Below are 19,357 nucleotides of genomic sequence, written 5' to 3'. Positions count from 1 at the left end.
CAACCTTTGTGTTAGCATTTAATGTTACTTTAAAAATAAGCTAACAACATTAAAATTTCAATTAGAAACATGACTCAGACCCAATTTTATTAAGACCTCTATGAATTTGCCTTGTGAAATGGAAAAAGACTTCTGTTTTTAACTGATCATTTTCACAATGGTCAGAAGAACAGGGTGGTTGTGGAGAGTGACTAAAAACAAGATAACAAAATTCAACTTTTTTCAAAGAAGTCTATATAAATTCAGTAAAAAGGTAAAAAGCATACCCTAATCCCTAGCTGCAAAGCAGCACAAGCATAGCACACACACAAGAGTAGATTACAATCCAAGACAAAAAAAAAAAAAAAGGAAGCAAAAACAAAAAATTGAAACTCAGAAAGACTCAGGAGAAGCAAAGGCTGCAAACACAAAGAGCAGATGCAAAGGTAGAACAAAATTATGTCAAGGTCTTGCAGAGAGACACAAGCAGCCTGAATTTGAATGTAATTAAAAAAGGGATGACAGAGTGAATTTCAAAAAGGTGTTTGCTACACTCTTATCACATCATCAAAGAAGAATATCCTAGCAACAGCATTTTGTATATAAGGGTGGAGAGAAGCTGATTCATATTCATGATTCACTTCCCACCAGCCACCTTCCAAAGTCTGGAAGTCTTTCAAAATCTGAGAAAGCTAAAAACAATTTCCAAGAATCACCTGGATATTTTCTTTCCTCGGTGGCTTTGTCAATGCAGATGAAACAAAGCCTGAGGACAAGTAAGCCGTGCTGATGATGCAGCTGTTTCAGACACCCTGAGCCAATTGCCCATTCTCACACACTTCTATAATAACCAGACACAGTTCCTCTCAGCTACTAAATCAAGAACAAAAAAACCCAGTGAAGCAAGCAATCTAGTTTATCCTGATTTAGTAAGGAATCCAGACTTACACAGCAGGACTTTACCTACATAGAAAGGTGCTTTACACTTTCAGAGTCCAAACCTGTTGCATAGTGGGGCAAGAATCTCAAGGATATCAATTCCCTCCACCAAAATAAATGAGCGCAAAGATAAATGTTTTCCAACCCTTACAGCAAAGGCAAATGACAAAAAGTGAACTCAAGATACGAAAGATGCACTGTGATTATTTCAATCACAGCTAAAGATTAAATCTGACTTACACTGTATTAGACACAAGCAAGTTAAACCAAGACAATACAAAACCAGTATCTGCTTGCACTGCTATTCAGAGAGACATTTGTCTATAACACATGAAGCAAAAAGAGCCAAGTAAAAATGAAGAGTGAGCATTCACAGGTGATTTTTCAGACTGTAGAATGGACAACCAGAATATCAAGTAAGACTATAAAATTTTATTTCATAGCAAGAAGAATGAGCCAGATAAAATGGTTTTACTCTAAAAATGTTATTCTTAAACAATCACATGCTTGGTCTCACACAACCAACATCCTATAAATCCCAGCAAGCAAGGCTGACAAAACCTCAAGTGATCACTTAGTCAAACAACCGACTTAACCTTTCACCAAAATAATGTGCAGCACTGCTCGTTAAGGTTTTTATTTTAAAAAAATAAACACAGTATCTGTGAACAAGACAAAGAGTAATACCTAAATCTGAATTTCTGTAGCATTTTTCATAACTCAAAGCAACTGCTGGCATAAATAACAATAACGACACTACATGGTGTGGTGAGCATAGAGGTCAGTATTGTTACAAGACATCAGAAGGTAACTCCACAGAAATGAACATAAAGAAGAGGATTGTATATGGACATACACACAAATGAGCACTGGACAAAAAGCCAGCCTTTTCAAAGAATATGAAAGCAGCAGCACTAGCACAAAAACAGAAATGATAGAAAAAAGGAGAACTGAACAAGAGTAATGAGAAAAAGCTGAACAGTAACACATCAGATGTGAGATCACCTTTAGAAAAACCTGGATCTTTAACATTTTGTAATAATACATTAAAAACGCATTCACAGGGAAAGCAGATAAGGGAGAAAAAGAATAAACTAATCCAAATCAAAAGCCAATGATACATTGCTAAATTAAGGTAACATTTGGAAAACAAAACCATAATAATAAATTATGTAAAACATAGCAAATGCCTTGATTTCAAGGTTTACTGCCAAGCAAAATATGTCTTCTTGAAATAATTACAGATTAGTTAACAGAACTACCTGCAGCAATCACCCCACTTAGGTTTTTTCAACATATTTGGCTAAATAGCACATACTTATTTGCTTTAAAACCTCAATTAATTAACAGGAAACCCAGCTGATGGACTAAAATAAAAGAAATCCATATTCCTACTTAGCAGAAAACTCCAATAAACATGATTCCCACTGCAGGCCCCTGGAGACCAACAATGATCAGGCAGCACAATGAAACAGAAAAGTTCAGGTTTAAGGAAATTACCTGAATCATGTCTGAAAACAGATGCAGTCCAGCAAAATGTATTTAAATACCATTAAGTGTTTTAAATACATATAATAATTTACTGTGGTTAGTCCCCATTTATTATTAATTAAAAATAATACTAAACACTTTAAAACTGAGATGAACTGTGTTTATGATACTAAAATTCACAGGACTGCTTTCTGAACTTCTATACTCCCTGCAACCAAGAGAGCACCACCCACAATTAGAAGCTGTATTCCATGCAAGTCTAAATACTGTGGTTTATTACATTTACTCAGTAATGTTTTTGCATTGAATGCATTTTGACATAAAGACAATCATTTAGGCAATTGGAAAAAAGGTTGCAGCCAAAAGATTGGACAGTCTTAGCAAGAAACAATTGAGAAAAATTATTAAATCACAATGTAATTACCTAACATAGGTGCAATACACATTAAAGTGGCATAGTGAAATCCTTGTGTGTATAAAAATGCAGTGAATGCAGAAGCCATCTTGCTTCTGCACACAACCTGCAGGCACAGTGCTCTGTGCACACTGCACGTGTGGGATGGCTGAAGCATCACAATCTTTGTGGCTGGCACACAGCTATCAGGTGTCTCTACAATCAGCAGACTTGTGATTTCTTACACTGAAGATTTTAAAAATCTTCCTGGCAAGCAAAAGAAAAGTGAGTTAATGTCTCACTGAGCCCACAGGAGCATGCAGACTTACCTCATCTATACAGATTCAGACATGATTTGGTATCTATTTTATGAAAAGAATGGTTACTAGCTGTACTCCTTTTTGAGTTCAATTTAATACACAAACAAAAAAAAGTAACAAAAATCTTCAAACCAATAAAACAGACCAGAAGACTTGCATAAAAATCCGTATCTATGGATGGTGCCCTCCCAGTTCCAGGAAGAATAAAACCTCAAAAATCAATGCTGTCAGTTCAGGCACCTTAAATGCAGCTCTCACTCAAATTACCTAGGGAATCAGATTTCAGAATTAACTGAAGGATCCAATGTGCCCAGTGACAATAGCAAAATTTCATTCAGATTAAATCTTTAGTTGCTGCTGTTCAATAAACTGTAATTTGACAGAGTCATGTAACATTTATCAGCTTGATGAACTATGATGTTGACTTGAAAAACTTACAATGTGCTGGAAGGTGTGAGAATGTAAGGACAGAGTTTTTAAAGACTGTTCTCATAACAAAATGGAAAGCAGCAGTTCAAGATGAGTTTATACCGAAATTAGTCTTTTGAGATAAATATCTTAACACTTACAGCAATATTCACAAAGAATAACCAGAGTCTACGAAAGCTAATCTCTCTACACTTCCTTTAGAGTTGACAGGGAGAGATAAGCATATTTAGAGAGTTTCAAGACACTCCAATGCAAGTTTCCTGCTTTGAATGAACCTCTTCTTTCCAAGTAGTATCAAGAGCCTCTATTAGCTAACCCTTCGTAGGCCTACTCCATTTCAAGTACACCAAAAAGATAAGACTGTAATTGGCCTCAAACAGAAAAACATCTACTTTCCTCAACAAGATCTCTTTCCTCACCTAATCCGAGTTTTACAGAACTTCTCTATTTCCTGTATCTGTCATTGCAGCCAAAGCACTTGACAGCTCATTCCTCAACCTAACTGAACAATTGCTTTGCTGACACATCAAGCAAATCTTCCTTGAAAGTCATGATGCTTTCTTAAGATCTGTTCATGATTTTTAAACTTAAAAATGTTAAACTGAGGAAGGGTCACAGCACCTGAAACTTGCAGACAGGCACCACAGCGACACCTTGCAAAATATGTTAGTGCTACTAATTTTGCAACAGAACATACTGGCTGCAAATTGACTGCTCATTCTCTTCCCTTATCCAGGACCAGACTTTCTCACAAAGATGTATCAAAAAGCAACAGACACAGTTCACTGGGCTACACAAAACTGCATCACTGCCTCCTGAGCACTCTGTGATCAGAGCACTCTGACATCTTGGAAATTTATCACAACCACCATGGCGGAAAGCCCCAGCACCACAACACAAACATTCCTCACCATCAGCTGGGCTATTCACATCATAAAATCACAGTTGTATTACTGTATTAAGGCTAACTCAATATATTAAGATAACATTGGAGTGTCGACAAACACACAATAAAACACTTCTGTGATGCTTGTAATTTTATCCTAATTTACTATCTTATATTAACTGAGTAGCTGCATAGAAGGTGTCTCAAAAAAAAAATAGGTGTATGAAATTTTTAGACTCTAGAATGCCATGAAACATGCACTACAGTGAGTGAATATTAGGTAGATTTAGGTGCTTCTGTGTCTCCTTCCAAAAATCTCAAGTGGTGCTCTTGCCTCAGCACTTATCACTGGCATTTGGAGCCCTTATGCTGAAGCTGTCATGAAGGGCACCAATATTTGTTTTTCTTCAAACTTTAGACTAACAAGTCAAAATCCTTGTGAAGAAGGGGTAAAGGTGTTACAATGAAAACCATCCCTCACTACAAATGTAACTGCTTGTGCTCTATCCAAGGTCCTACAGGAAGACAACTGTTTGGAGGGGGTTTTGCCCAACAGAGAATTAATAGCACACACCCTAAAAGAATACAGGTTAGCTCTCATCCTTGTGACAGCATTCAAGATCACCAGTTCAGCCAAAGAACTAAATGTACACAGTACAAACGTAATCCTACCAGACTGATGATTCCTGCAACCATCACTACTCTAAGAATGAAAGACCATGCTACAACCAGCGACAAATAAATGGATTTTAAGAGTAATCACTCACTAAAAGAATAAACCTATCACAAACCACTTGTATCAGCAATATTCTATGGGCAAAAATAAAGTACATTAGAAAAAAATACAGTCTTCCAGCAGTTAGTGAGTATTGTAAACAACTTAATGTACAAGAGTGATTGCACACAAATCTTCAGTCAGATATGGCTTTTGAGGACATACAGAAAAAAGCACCTCCTTAAACTCCAGTAACTAGTTCTATCCTTTTCACTTAACCTTCCACTTTTGTGACTGTGATGGGTTGAAATACAAACATTTTGGGAAATAAGCCAGACAAATAACCCCATTCTCCATTTCTACACCTAGTTTTAATACCTACCTTCAGGTACTGAAACTGCAAAGCTTTGTTTTTCTTCAATCTAACAATCATATTTGGAGGACAGAATGGAGGACAGAATCCTCCATTCAGAGCCAAACTCAACTATTTTGAATTTGCAGCAGTTGAGAGTTTAAATCACGGCTGCAAATCACATCACCATTTCAAATCAAGTACCAAAAAAAATTAACACAAGGATACACATGAGCCTTTTTGATCAATATGATTCACCTGGCATTTTGCTGTGACGCCAGGAAGAACAGAATTTAAGTCTCCAAGGACATTTCTGTGTCTCCAGCATGAAGACAGCTCAGTCTCAATTACTCTCCATCTTCAAATTTCTCAAGACATAAAGGAGAAATTGCCCTCAGTGAACAGTCTTTGTTATACACTTACTCATTCCTCAAAGCACAGTTGTTCCTCAAAGCACAGTTCTTCCTGCTCACTACTCAAGGCAGTGATACATTGAGGAAATCCAGAGTACAGTAATACAACTATTATTTTTCTCATCTTCTGCTGCCTTGCTGAAATGTTTTCCCACTCCAATGATGCACCAGCACCTGGAGCTTCTGCCTAAAATGCATTTCCTGGCTCACACTCAATTCTTCCTCATTAAGTACCCCACGTGCTCTTCTCATCGTAATTCAAATTAGCTTTGTACATTCAATCAGACTGTTCCTTCATTTTTTTTCTATCCTCAAAACAAATATAAAATGCAAAAAAACCCTCATAATATGCTAGCATGGAATATTTAAGTAGATAAGACACTGATGAGCCATACAGATTTCCAACACAGCATAGAAAAAACACGCCTGAATCCATCTCCAATTCAAGAATAAAACATGCAACAACAAATAGCAATGAATTGAACCAGGGTGCCCCAGGTACAGACAGACTCAGACCCCTCACACTTGGAACTGTACAGAGAGCTCAGTGACACCACCAAGAAGACAGGTAAGTGTGTAATAATTATACACTCATGGAAACTGTAAAAAACATGTGCACATGCACAGCTAACACATCGTATGCAAAATCCAAGCATTCTTTTACATGACTGTGCAGCATTTTTGTAGCAAGCAGGTCTCACTGCACAGGTCTAAATGGACAAATTTATAAGTTTTTACCCACATGCAGTAGGCACTGTGTTTTCAACTGGATGAATCACAGAGACTAAAACACTAAGAGTGCTAAGTGGTCAAGGGCAGAAGCTATTCATCACTTTACACTTTGATCTTTAGCTTCCTGTGAATCAAAGAAAAAAAAATCATAATTTAACCCAAACCCTCATAATAACATTTAAACCAAAATGTAAAAACAGAAACCCAGGTTTGCCAAAACACTCCAGAATGAAATGCAAAGACACAAAGACAACATATTATCATAAGTTTCCTTCTCACACCTGCACCAGCACAGCCCTTAGCAGTGGGTACCAAATGATGAGGACTATGATGCTTCACTATTGTACTTTTCCCTCAAGTGATAAAAATGCAAAAATCCTCATAAATAGAGCTAATAAGGAAAACTAACTACAGTTCTAGAGAAAGGATTACTATGCCTGTGCCCACTTCTATCTATCTAATTTAAGAAAACTGTTCCACTGCTAAGGTTGCATTTATGTCAAGAGAGTAGTGCTGCTTGTCTACACTAACTGCTGCTGTCCAGCTGAACCTGAATGACAAGCAGGAGATCTGGAGCCAACAGATGATCCAGCTGAAAAGATTTTACATTTTAAGTAATAATCAGCCTATCTAACTGGTTTCACATTTCTACAGTATCGATGCCAACACAAAGAATAGAGCAAGAACTCGGGCTGGAGTCAACTCTCTTGGCCACTGCACAGATCTGGATCTTTTAAAAAGGATGGCATGCATAATGCAGGGATTTCAAGAAATTACACAATATTCAGTGTGACATATAACAAACTACAAATAATGGACATATTATTGTGATAGAGCAGATATGGCTCTCCAAAAAGAGATCCTCACTTTTAAATCTTGGTGCCCTCTGTGTACATGTATGAAGAACTGATCTCACTCAGTATCATCATGGTCTACTTGGATTTATGGTGCTGGAGAAGTCTTGCCAAAGGCCTTCTTGCAGTCACAGCATAACAAAGATGATCTACCCTTGCATGAATAAATGGTTAAAATATAGAAGACAAAGGACAGACAGTTGTTTTCACAAGGAAGGTGGATCCCAGTGGGCCTCCACAACTGTGTGTGTTGTTCAATATATTCTAGATTACCCAAGAAACGGGAGCTTTCTGAAACTCCTATTATTTGGGAGAGCAAGGAGAAGACTGACAACAGCAGAGGTGGTGGTCTTTATCAGAGAGAGGACTGAGCAATAAGCAGGTAACTGCCAGCACTGGTGAATGGAAGTGCAAGTTGAGTGGAAGGGAGGAAGGAGAGCAATGGTTCCAACTCTGTACATGAGAAACCAAGGGGCTCTGCACTGAATACCGCCAGCACTCAGGAATAAAGCCAGTGTTAGGAATTGTGAACAAAAAGTGTGAAACACATCACTGACTTTACATTTTGAACACCATTAGCATTCCTGGGACCTTCAGCTCCAGAAGAGGATGTAGCAAAGTAGGAGAAGGTACAATCAAAAGCTTTTGTTCTACGGGGGAAAAGAAATAGGCAAATTAGGATTCTGGTTTCAATAACATTTGGGTGTGGAGAGAAAGTGATAAAGGGCTACAAAATTGTACCATGAACAGAGAGCTGTATTGTAATAACACAGAGAGAATGTCTACTCTCCTCCAAAAGAAAGGTGGCACCAAAGGAATTCAGTAAAATGTTTTAAAAGTTTTAAAAAAGAATAGTTTTTACTAGACATACCTACAGAATTTCTTACAAAAGGATATCTGGATGCCAGACATTTATTTAGCTGCATGCAAAAAAAGTCTGAGAAAAAAATCCAAACATTACTAGCTACACAAAAACTACTCCACATTTAGAATCAACCTTTACTAAAAATAATTAGGGATTGAAAGAACATTCAAGCTAAGAATGCTTACACTGTTCTCAGTCTTCCATAAGCATTCATTCGTGCTCATCACTGAGGGATGAATACTGAATTTTCTTTTGTTTGATTCTATGACAGATTAAGATTTTATCTAAAACTCATCAGACAGTTCACCAATAACATTTAAATTTGTTTTTAAAAATTTCACTCAGTATTCATGACAGTGCCAGTATCACAAACACAGAAGTATAACAGATATTCCATGAAGGAACTTGCTGCAGCAAGGCATTCATTAAGGCAGTCATTAAGAAGTCATTACATTACCCACGTCATCCCTGCCTGAAGTTACTGTGCTTACTGCTACCAGCAGGACAAAAACCACTTTTCTAAACCCAACTTTACACCAAGACAGTTATCATCAAGCCATATGGAAAAAAACCTCCACAATTCCCATGGGGATTTGCTATTCAAATTGAGTTTTACTTTTAAAACAAAGTCTTATGCTGGAGTTACAAAAACTGTGGCACTGCTAAAAACACACATAGTCAGTGTGACAAAACAACAATTAAATACAGGTTGAACTTTACCAGTTTTCAGCTGTTGCATTAATAAGATATTCAGGGTGACAAATCTCATGCTCCTCAATAGAATGTTGTACTTATTTTAGTTTTTCTTTAGAAGTTTAACTTCTGCTTGTGTCAGTGTTTTAACTCTCTGTTCTCATTTTTAAAATTATTATAAATTCAAACAGCTTGATCCAGATTTTTCCAGTTTTCAAATGTTTGTTCAAAGATCAGACTACAGTTACTTCCAGTAACATGGCATTTAAACTGTTAACATTTACAGACCTCTTGTCTAAATTATTTTAAAATAATTTTAAGGACAGGTGAGATGCAGTCAACATTGACTGCTTGAATATTTTTCCCGCAAGAAACTAAAAAGGGACTTCTCTAGTAATCATTATTGGTGTCCATTTAAATTTTTGTGAAGAACACACTGTTGAAAGAATTGCAAAATTTGTCCCATCTGTGACCTAGCCTCAAAAATTATGGATAAAAGCATTTTATTAAGTCTGATAAAATAGAGTAAAACCAGGGAACATGCTGAACACATCTGTCCCATAGCTGACTCTGCAATTCTTCCAATAAAGCATGCCTACAGGATTAAAATTTCTTCTGCTCCATCACTGGACCATATGACAGCTCAAGATGGCAAAAGGCTTGTTCAGGTACAGTTGCACTAACAGACATTACCTCAGCAATATCATTTACTCCAAAAGACAGCACATGTACAAAACAGACCAGTGAGGTCTGTTTTGTGGAAAATGCATCTAACCCTAGGAGAACTTGTCCTCAATCCAAATTTCCCGTTGTAGAGCAGGCTTATGTTCAAAAGCCACAGGGATTGCACGTGCTGGGAAAGAGATATGGAAGAGCAGCAAGTGCATACTCTGCTTAGTCCAAAAATGCTAAACAGAAGAAAACTAACTCAAAATAAAGACTGATTTCAATACAGTATAAGGTTATATTCCTTGGAAAGATAACTCATATATTGGAGCTATATTGAAGAAAGAGACAGCAGATACAACAAACACTAGTATGAGCTCCTGTGTTAGCAAATGCAGGAGCCAGGAACCTGATGCTGTTGGCAAGAAAAGAAAAAAGCCCCAACAACAAAACAAAACCCAGCCATACCTGCATGCACACACCCTAGAATGACATTTTAATAAGGCCACCAGGTTACTTCTGCTACTTGCAGAGTAACTTAATTACTCTGTTGCTCAAAAACTGTCTGCAGAACTTTGAAAAAGATACAGACAAATCAGTGCACAACGAGACTGAAGAACAAACATCCTGTTTGGGCAGTTTAGAAAAGAGGAGTCTAAAATAAAAGGAGACAGAAGAAGAGTCTTCAGGTATGAAGACTTGGTGAAAAGAGCACAGAAACCATTATCCGACATGAGTGGTAAGAGTTGGATGAGAATTAAATGGCTTCACTAGCACCAAGACAGAGTTAAGTGTTAAGAAAAGCCTCCTAACAACAGCAATAGTCATATGTGCCAGCTATAAATAGATCAGTGAAGAGGTGTGGTATTCCCCTCTTCTGAGCTTTTTAAGAGAAGATGAGACAAATATCTGTCACACATGATTTCAGCCTTCTGCCTCTGGTGGGGGCTGACCTCATGAAATCCCTTCCTTTCTTACACATCCATCATCCAAATCAGAAATGTTCATCAGTGTTATCACACCTGAGCTTCACAAGTACAGTCTTTCCAATACAAACACCAGAAGCATATGAATTTTATTGCATTGCTGTTGTCAGATTGTTCAAGCGCTTGGCACAAATCATCTCAGGAAAACAAAAAGCAGCATCTTTTACTGCTGCAGATAATCCATAAATGATGACTGGAAATACAGGAAGAGAAGCAAGTGAGAAAGATATTGTGAAGGACTCAAAGAAAAAATGGCTGAAAACAAAGTTACAGCAAAGAAAAAATACTTTAGGCTAAAGAAAACTATTTTCCTCTCACATGAAAAACTGAGTTAAAGTATGCAGGTATACCTTAAGAAATATGCAATAATTGGAGATAGAAAGTACACATAAGTAAGACTTTACAAACAGATGGGACAAAGACACATCTCTAGAGGACTCCCTGCATTACCAATTCCCAACTTCCCAACTGCCAGTTTTTAAAGGATCATGTAGATACTTCTGCTTTGGTCCTGCTCAAGTAAGTCCAACTTCAAATAACCTCATCAAGATGGGAACTAAACTGTGCCACATGTGTATTTGTGGGTCAAGTATCTCTAGAGCAGGGGTTCCCATTTCCCAGGAGAATCCCTGCAATATCACAATACAGAACTCCATCTTTCATTTTCTCATTATCACCAATCTTCCTGCTGCTTTTAAAAGATGACATTTCAAATGCATATATTAAAACATCCCAGAAAACCCTGCAAATAACCATGGTTAGTCTAAGAAAATGGGTTTACATAGAGCCATAAACTTCATTTGTCATGCTATTAAATCAAGATGTCATGCCAAGATCCAGAAGTGAGGAGTGAATCACACATAACATGCTGAATTCTGAACACATTCCCATGTTTCCAATATTACTCTACAAGCTGTGTGCAATTATAGCATGCATGATCTATTTGGACCTTAGCACTACAAAACACAAAATATTAAAATAGCAAAAGAAGCATTTCTGCCTAAAGAGATTTTTCTTTCTTCTCACAGAAAAATCAGTGTGTTTAACAGAATTTATGGATTTTTTTCTTTTTTTAGTTTATTACTGTGTCAATTCTACTTGAGAATTCTAAAAGCTTGCATTTAGAAATTGAACTTTCAGGACAGCAAATCCAATAGTCTGTCTAATTAAATAAACCTAGAGTCACTAAGCAATATACATATTTACAACAGCTTGCCATGTACATGAAAACACATGACATTTTCTGCAAATGTATTTAAGATCTACTTAAATACATCAATCAGTCAAATTTTCATCACTCATTTTTCTCCAGAAAGTCTAAACAAAGGATATTGTTAGCAGTATGAAACATTTAAGAAGATATTACTAGAAAATATGTTCATTACTCCAAACTGAATGGGTACCTCCCCACAGATCAGAACACCATTGGCTGTGTGCTGTGGAAGAGGGGGAACAAATGAAGGAAATTAATCTATTATCATTCTCAGGCTGCATTTTATAAGAAACCATTACTTTTCAGTTCAGAGGATGCCCAGTTAGAGAGCCACTGAACAACTTCTCACAAAACCAGATTACTCATTACTTCTCACTTAGGTTGCTGAGGTAAGAAGTCATCCTACTCTTAATATGAAAGAAAAAAATATAGAACTTTAGATTGACAAGATTCAAAGCTTTTTTCTCCATAGTTTCCTACAAATACTTATTAATGACAAAGTTTTTAAAATCAGTCATTCTGATTTGTACCCAAATATGAACAACTTCTAGGAAATGATCAGGAAAAAATGTGAAGTAAAAACTGTAACTGTGGACAAAAGTTACAGCCTGACCAACCTGTGCTTGCTTTCTCCAGAGCAAACTATAATAAAACAATCTCTCCTGCATTTAGAATCACTGGGCTTTAAATTCCACAAGCCTGTGCCCTGACTGGCTTTCCTAACATTCATAGCAAAGAACCACTGAAAAAAAAATTGAACGCTTATTCATTTTTACCATAAATTAGTTTTATCAACATAAAGCAGAAACAACAAAAAAAGCTTGCCTATGATATTGAACAAAAACATAATGCTCATTTCACCCAATGACTAAATTCTGTCACAGCTCTCTACCTAATAACATTTACTACAAAACTGCTAAGATTACCAAGCTATCTTGGGAAAAAAAAAGATTCCTCTGACAGTTCAGAAATCTCAGCAAGCCAAGGCAAGCAATGCAAAAACTTCTGTGTTCTTCACCTTACTCTTCTATTAGTGCCAGGTAAACCACCTGTTCAAACACCAACACAGAGCTCATCAAGGCAAACTCTACACAGATTTTTCTTCTCAAGCAATGAGTCAATCTGACAAATGTTATCTTCCTGTTCTGCTTTATCAACATACACTAAAACCTTGGGGGGGAAAAAAATCAAATTAATTATATACAGCTTTGCTACCTCAATCAAATCTGGGTTCAATACGTATTGGTGGCATGATAGAACATGCAGTGTAAAGGAAACAAGAATTATACCAAGTTCTGATTTTAAAATAGATTGCAGAGGAAATCCGTTATTTATAAAGTCACTGTAAGGAAAGGTATAGGTGAAAGCAGGAAAAAATAGCAAAAAAAGCTCATCAATGTCCCTTCCCTTAAAAATATCCAGAGGGAATTCCACAGGAAAGAATACTTTCTAGGCTATTTCGTTAGTGAGTGCTGTGCCACGAGAGAACCCAAGATGCTGTGCATGACAAGCCTGTAGCCATTCACTCTGCTACGTCTCTGCCATATACACAGCAATACAATTCCTTAGGCCTCCAACGCTCTGCAACGTGCTGCATTGTTTAAAGAAAAGAAACGCTGTAGTTGAGAGACATTTTCGGCGCGGACTAGAAATCCCCCTTATTTCAAGGCAGGCTTCTCTTATCTTTTACCACCCTCTTAGAGGACACTGCATGATACAATACAGCTTAGAAGCTCTCAGCTGTTTTCGCGCTTTGATCTTCAGTAATGCCACAGCCAAAAACTAAAAGATTTATGAAGCAAGAGCAACCAAGGGTGAAAAAAAAAAAAAAAGGGTAAAAAAACCCTCCCAACCTCGTGGGTGCTGCAATGCACTTCAAAAGCAACACGGGAATAAGTAATCCAACATTCACTTTTTCCCCTGACAAAAACATCTCGCAGAATTTGACCTACATACCCAATTCACAGCACTACCTACCACTGCAGAGCAACTCAAAGACGAGAAAGCACAGCGGCATCAGCGAGCAATCACGGCAGGGTTCAGGGTGACACAGAAATACTCGGCAGGCACATAAAACACTTAAGACACTGCAGCGGTAATGTAAGCCAGCGACACTAGCGTGCGTCTCCCGGCACCGCAAACAACCACACCGCCGCGCAGTTCCACCTGCGCCGGGCCGGCTCCGCGCTGCCCCCGGCCCGGGCACCTCCGGGACGCCGGGCCCGCCCTGCAAGGCGCCCGGGCAAACCCGCCCCGGGGTTCCCCGCACTGGGGCCGCCCCCCGCCCGCCCCCTCCCCGCGCACCGACCTATGTCACGGCGGAGGCCGGGCGGCCGCCGGGGACCCCCCGCGCTTCCCGGCGGCGGCGGGAGCAGCCCCGGCTGGGCGGGCGGCGCGGAGGGAGCGGCCAGGATTCCGGAGCGGAGCCCACCCCCCCGGGGGAGGGGGGGAAGGGGCCCGGGGCCTGCCCGCGCCGGAGCACGGCGGGGACGGTGACAGGCGGCGCCGAGGCCGGCGCGGAAGGAGCGACGCGACTCGGCGGCGGAGAGGAGCGGGGCAGGTGCCTCGGGGCGCTGCGGCCGCGGCGGGGCCGGGCCGGGGGTCCCGTCGGGCGTGAAGCGCCGCGGCTGCCGCTGCTGCCGCCCGCGAGCTCCGCCCCGCGCGCGCCGGGCCCCGTGACGGGCAGGGAGCGCGAGGCGTCACCGCGCGGCGGCGTCACGGCGAGGGGGCGGCGCGCGCCCGGGGGCTGCGGGGGCGCGTGCGCGCAGGGACGGGCCCGGGTTCGAGTCCCGCCCGGGCCCCTCCGCGGGCTGAGGGCACCGGGGCCGTGCGGCTCCTGCCGCTCCTGGACGGGCGAGCCTGAGAGAATCCCGGCCTAGTGCCGGTTCGCGGCTGCGGGATCGGCGCCGAGCGGGGGCAGGACGGGAAGTTGCAGCGCGGTACAGCCATTGCCATTGCTCGCTGCAACAAATCCCCCGCCTCTGGGCAACAGCACTGCCGTGACTTGCCTCTCACGGGGCGCTTTTAGCACAACCTAGAAGGGCGCTGTGCCGCCTTCAGGGCGCCCATTGCTCCCCGCGCTCCGCAGGAGGCACCTGCTTCCCGCAGGAAGTCCATGCATGGGGAAGAAGGATGCTATCCTCAATTAATCAGCGAGGAAGCAGTCCCTGATACGTAGCAGGGCAGCTATTCCAGCTACCCTTGCGGTCTTAAGTAACCGATGACTGTAAATAATAGCAGTGCACTGTAATTAGTTTTGTACAGATTTAACAGTAACCTCAGAGGCATGAACCATTGTGTGTGAGATGCACAAATGACCTGTGCGTGTTTAGCGGCGCCCTTTGAGACACTGCCAGGCGCGGTGTGTGCACACAGAGCCAGCAGTGACCTGTGCTGGGCACCTGACTCCGCTGCTGCTGCTGCTCACATGCGGCTTGCTGGGCATGGGCTAAGAGGTATTTAACGTGAAAGACATAAGAGGTTTGCAAATCCTGGACAACGTCTCAAAATCTACCCAAAACAAGGGTTGGGGGGCTACTTTGGGGTCACCCTTAACAAACCTCTGAAATAAATCTTAAACTTCTGTTCAAGTATTATGTGTAAATTTCCAGTGGGAACAACATATGAAACTGAGTAATTGCCCATTAAGGTCCAAAATCGGATTATTTTGAGATCTTTAACCAAAAGAGGCTGCAGAGAATGATAAAATAATATGCCATCATATTTTTTAAAGGGCACAGAAGAAGACAGTGCTAAAGAGCATCTGATGAAGCACATCCAAGAAAGGCACAAGGCACTGACTCACTAATTCCATCATACAGGAGACATAGTCATCTCAAAGCTAAGACACTTTGCTCCAGACTTGGGGAAATTGTCAGTGGTGTTCACAAGACACTTGTCATGATCAAGAGTCTTTAATGAGGAAGTTAAAAAGGTGACCTTTTCTGCCAAATGATGGGGAAACAGCCAAGAAAATGCTGATGTGTGATGCTCCTGCACCATCAAGCAAAATCAATGAGCCACAGCTGCTTACACAGCTTTGAAAACACATCCAGTGTTTCCCTTGCCTTAATGTTCCATTTCATTGCCATTTGTCATCTTTTGCATCTTGTAATTGGATTTAACTGATGAAGGAGGGCTTAGCAAATGGTAGGTTTTGAAGTCAAAGTTCTTTCACTACAGAAGAAGCCAGCAGGGATTGTGGAAGATCATCCCACATTCCTCTGCATTGCTGCACAAAGCCTGCCCAGCACTGAGAAGCATCCTGAGGGTGCCTGGCAGAGGTGATGTACATCCTGACAGGCACCAGCGTGACCATGCCATAATCCTGAAAGCAGAGCATCTTCAGTACCAGGAACAGCATAAACAACTAAATACTGATTCTGAGATAAAAAATACCTATCAGCATCAAGGACCAGCACTTTGACACTGGCTCACACTGAGCTCAGCCCAAACCCAGGGGCATGGTTCTGGGATCATGTGTCATGCAAAATAAATCTTACAGGAACAGTTGTTGATATGGAAAATAACAGTAAAAAATACCTGACAGGAGTTGAAATAAAGTATATCAGTTATTTTTATCCATTCAGTTCAAACCCTGTACACGTGACAGAAGTTGGGAGGTGTGGGGGTGGAAATCATAGAGTAAGCGCATCTCAGGATAGTGTACTCAAGCAATTGACTGAAATCTGGCAGAATGGCTCTCTCTGAATTCCAGAATCAATACTCATTGCAATGAGAGGTTCTCACCTCCTACATGCATTGCTTCAGGCTAACAAGTGCCTGTATTAGTTGACACTGAAGCCACAGCTTCTAAACACTTTAAAAAGGAACAAACCATCCCCTTTTGAGAGGCATGCCATCATTCTCCTTTTTCTCCCATGTTTCCTGGCCTCCCCACCACTCCTTCCTACAGATGGCACCGTGTTACCACATTTTGAATGGCATCCAGAAAAGGATAATTTAGTGATTAATTTAATATATATTTAATCAAATGAGGGGTTAACTGACAAAGGAACAAGCTGCTGGAGACAGAGCAGATAACAGAAGTCAAAATGGCTTCTTCTGGGAACTGCAGTAGGGTAAAGCTTGAGATGCCAGGATGTTATAACATGATCCAGAGTCTTTCCTCACCAGCAGGAGGGCAAACAGTCTGTTTATAAGCTTAAATCCAGCTCACGTGCATTAAGGAAACAGCAGTATTATTTCAAACCTTTGCTAGTCATGTGTGCTATGCTCCTCTGCCTTCCCATGACAGAAGGAAACAAGTGCCTGCATCTCAGTGCTTGCACCCAATCCACATGCACCATCACTGTAGAGCTGATGAGAAAAGAAAGGAAGAGCAAATATCTTGGGGAGGACAGTCCTAAACCACTGCTGGAAGATTTATAGAAATGTAATATACACAAAGTGATCTTGGGCAGCAGTACTGATAGGTTTGTCTGCTCCAACCCCATCACTGAAGTTTATGAAGCAACCCATTTACCTTTAGGGCTCAGCCATATTCAGTAACCCAGAACGCAGACACTGTTCACTTTACTAATAGCACAATTCCCCTAACATCTGCAGCACTCAGCCATTTAACACAAGGCTGCTATTTGAGATGGCAAGGAGAAACTGGGAGATGCTGATTAGAAGTATATTAAATCACACTATGTAAGAAAGAGCATACTTTCTTAAAGATTTAGGGGATATTCTGTGTGGCTGTTCAGAAGACTAAACACAGCCATAAATGCTTGAAACAAGCAATGGTTGCCTCATATTTGTTCATTTACACCTTAAAGCAGACAAGGGACCTTACTGCAGAATGACACTGCACAGCCTATTCTCCCTTTAGCAAACATGACGATGTTAATCTTTTAAGAATGAAGATTTTACAACACAGACTTCATTTTACACTAAGTAAACCCACAGAATAATCAGACTTCACTTTATGCTAAATAAATATGAATGAACAATATTCTGCTTAAGAGTACAGATACAAAGAGTATCTGTAAAAGGTAAGGCAAGTGCAGTTGACAGAAATTGACAGAAGTTCCCCTTCCCTGAATTACACTGCTGTCACAAATGTAAAGTTCTACGACACATATTCAGATATAACACCAGACAGCGGTGTATTGTAGCAGCTGGTAAGCACCTATTCATCCATCAAATGAATATCTGATAAGGGATAGGCAGAATAGGCAGAGGCTTAGCCAGAGGTAAATACTAAAGCAACCAAAAAGAGATTTCTAACAGAATGGTAAATGTAACTGTCATTCTAACATTCTTCTCTTTGGTTATTACAATTACACAGTGCAGCAAATGCCTACATTTCAGTGTTTGGTCAGTAAATCTTGATTCTTCCTGAGGTTCCTTAGCCCTTTTCTCACAGTTGCTTTCACCTCCCTTGTAAAATAAATCAAATCAAATAAAGTCCTGTTCTCTGAACTCCAGATACCCCAATCTTAAGGTCAAGGATGTTTTTGCTACCACACCCATTTCTTTTAACCTCTCAATGCCCTTTGATCAAGGGCTGTTGGCATAGGAAGAGCATTGCTACAGTTGATATTATCTGCAGCACTACAGCAGAAACCTGAAGCAGTCTTGCTGCCAGCTGATCCACTACTGGGTTTCTGCAAGGTGCTGCAAAACTTCTCAAATAATTTTAATCTACATAAAAATGGACCAAAGAGGTAAGATCAAAATAAAACCTCTGTTCTGAGAATTAGACAAATCATGTAATCCATGGAGCAAGATGAAAAACACAAAAACAAAGTAAACCCCGCCCAAAAAATACAAATAAAAACCGAACAAAAAAAAAAAAAAAACCCAAACCAAACAATAAAGGAAAGGTTGTGATTACTGCAAAACCATTGCAGCAAGGGAGTTACTATCCTAACATCTAAACAATTGTGATAAAAATGTCAGTATTATGCACAGTAAGCCTCAGCTCATGAGGTAACCTTAGTATTATTACTTGGGGGAAAAAAAGGCAAAGAAAAGCAGACAACAGTGATGTGTCCCCTTCTCCTTCCAAGGATGTAGTTCTATATTTTTAACCCAGATTTACCCTTAGAGAATTCTGAGTATATTCTCCTATTGCACTAAGCTGAGCACATTACAGCTCCACAAATGCTGCCTATTTCAACTTCCTGCCAGTTAAAAAGAAAAAGCACACACAGCCTCTTCTAAAGAACTAATATACATCTTCTTACTACATCCATTGCTGTGCTGAAGATTGAAGAAGGCAAGGTCAAATTGTATTCAGCACAAGCAGAAAGGTTTGTTATAGTTTTACTTGTGAAGGAATTTATTAACTGCAGACTGAACCTGTCTCCCACACAGGAGAATGCTCACTTTTCTAATGTTCTCACGATCTCCTGAGGTGAATGGTTAATTTCACCATCATTATATATAAACTTCCCCTCTTTATAAATATTCACACTATA

At 40.2% G+C, this 19,357-nt stretch overlaps 1 protein-coding gene across 2 annotated transcripts in view; it reads right to left on the bottom strand.

Moving 5' to 3' along the window:
- The window catches only part of MAP3K2 (mitogen-activated protein kinase kinase kinase 2), a 47,718-nt gene extending 33,092 nt beyond the window's left edge, over nt 1–14,626 (bottom strand). For both annotated transcript variants that reach the window (XM_074548719.1, XM_074548720.1), the window contains exon 1: nt 14,236–14,626. The gene's annotated coding sequence lies outside the window, so the exon portion shown is untranslated. The remainder of the gene's footprint in view (nt 1–14,235) is intronic.
- Between the last annotated feature and the right edge of the window lie 4,731 nt (nt 14,627–19,357).

This window comes from Zonotrichia albicollis, chromosome 10, assembly GCF_047830755.1.
Source record: "Zonotrichia albicollis isolate bZonAlb1 chromosome 10, bZonAlb1.hap1, whole genome shotgun sequence".
Classification (NCBI taxonomy): domain Eukaryota; kingdom Metazoa; phylum Chordata; class Aves; order Passeriformes; family Passerellidae; genus Zonotrichia; species Zonotrichia albicollis.
This window is presented reverse-complemented; position numbering and strand designations above follow the sequence as displayed.